A 2,380-nucleotide genomic window follows, 5' to 3' on the forward strand; every position below is an offset into this window, starting at 1 on the left:
ACCAGAGCCCCTGATGGTGGGGATGGGCTTGCAGCAAGCTGGGACCAGGTCGCGTCCCCCGGGTACACCCAGCTGAGGATGAGGAGACCGCTCGCGGGAACAGAGTACAATGGGAGGAGACAAACAGAAATCCGATAGACTAGCCGAGGTCAGGACTGGCAGAAAACAAGCACAGTCAGAGAACAAAGCCGGGGTCAGTACACAAGTAGTCAATGCAGGATACAGGAGATAGCAACACACAGTAGCTTCGACAACTAGGAAGTTGCTCAGGCAATGTGGCCTAGACTGAGCATGTCTTATATAGACAAGCAAACAAGGAGGCGGGCCAGGAAGTGATGGAAGGGAAGGAAATAAAACCTAGAGAACAGCAGACGACGCCCATAGGTGAGCACAGACAGTCCACACATGTGAAAGGGATCAGGAACAGCACTGCAGCAAGGAGGTAAGAACACAAACAAGAAACTGCAGGCCAACTTGTGACAGTTACATTGACATATGACGTAATATTAGGTCAATGATGTTACAAGCATCCCCACCCCTTTACCTGGAAGGGTTACATTGACTATTACTTATAATTAGGAATAAATTTGGGTTCTGTAACATTAACTCAATGATGTCACAAGCATCCTCACCCCTATACCTGGAAGGATTATGTTGACATGTTACTTAAAGTGATTGTAAAGGCTCAGTTTTTATTTTTTAAATGTCATACTTACCTGATCTTTGCAATGGTTTCCTCCTCTTCTCAGGTCCCCGTGGGTGCTCCTGGCTCCTCCCCCTTGCTGATCGCCCCTATATGCACTCATGCATGCTAGCACCTAAGCCAGCTGTGTGTGTCAATAAGAAACACAAAGCAGGGCTCGGCCCTGCCCCCGCTCCCTCCTCACTGCCTGTTTTTTACAGCAGCAGGAGCCAATGCTGTGTCTGAGCCAATGAGGAGGAAGAGTGCAGAGAAGTTCCCTGCTTGCATGCACATTGCTGGATTGAGAGGATCAGGTAAGTATAAAGGTTTGGGGGGGGGTGCTTGTGCACGGCTTTTTTGTCGTAATGCCACTAACCAACTAACCACCAACATTAGGGATGAGCTTGGATTCACCATATTGGGTAAATGATGTCACAAGCATCCCTACATCTTTACCTGGAAGGGTTACATTGCCATATTACTTATCAATCGGAATGAGACTGGGTTCCGAAATACTAAGTCATGGATGTCACAAGAACTCCAACCCCTCTACCTGAAAGGATTACGTTGACAATACTTAACATTAAGGATGTGCTTGGGTTCCACCATATTTGGTCAATAAGGTCAGAAGCATTCCCACCCCTTTACCTGGAAGGGTTACATTGCCATATTACTCATCAATCGTAATGAGACTGGGTTCCGAAATACTAAGTCATTGATGTCACAAGAACTCCAACCCCTCTACCTGAAAGGATTACGTTGACAATACTTAACATTAAGGATGAACTTGGGTTCCACCATATTTGGTCAATAAGATCACAAGCATTCCCACCCATTTACCTGGAAGGGTTACATTGCCATATTACTTATCAATTGGAATGAGACTGGGTTCCGAAATACTAAGTCATGGATGTCACAAGAACCTCAACCCCTCTAGCTGGAAGGGTTACGTTGACAATACTTAACATTAAGGATGAGCTTGGGTTCCACCATATTTGGTCAATAAGGTCACAAGTATTCCCACCCTTTTACCTGGAAGAGTTACATTGCCATATTACTTATCAATTGGAATGAGACTGGGTTCCGAAATACTAAGTCATGGATGTCACAAGAACTCCAACCCCTCTACCTGAAAGGGTTATATTGACAATACTTAACATTAAGGATGATCTTGACATATGTAATATTAAGCCAATGATGGCATAAGCCTCCCCATAACTTTACCTAGATGGGTTACATTGACTATTACTTTGGGTTCTGCCATATTAGTTCAATGATGTCACACGCATCCCCACCATTTTGTGCAAATGCAGCTCTGGAGGGGAATGCCCTGGCTGCAGTTGGTTAGGCCCTCACTGCCCAAACCCAATCTTATCCTTGCTTTTCTTGCAAGCACTTAATGTATATCTAAAGTTTTTTGTCACATGCTCATGCTCACATGCTCATAGGACACAACAGGAAGTGAGAGAAAATCTCTTTAAAGTGAGTGTAAATCCACTCATAGACAGATGCCTCCCAAACAGGCGCCCCAATTGGAATAATCTTCTCTCTTTTTGGCTTTATCAACATTTACAGTCCCAGGGACAAGGGCCGATTAGGACAAACAGAGAGGGCAAATGCCTCCAATGACGACAGAGATATCAATAAAAACATGATGGGTTCTTAACCCTTTCCTATTATATCAAAAATGAAAAAATA

The sequence above is a fragment of the Staurois parvus genome, unplaced genomic scaffold (assembly GCF_062004578.1).
Source record: "Staurois parvus isolate SC_StPar_1 unplaced genomic scaffold, SC_StPar_1.0 ptg001597l, whole genome shotgun sequence".
In the NCBI taxonomy this organism is placed as follows: Eukaryota; Metazoa; Chordata; class Amphibia; order Anura; family Ranidae; genus Staurois; species Staurois parvus.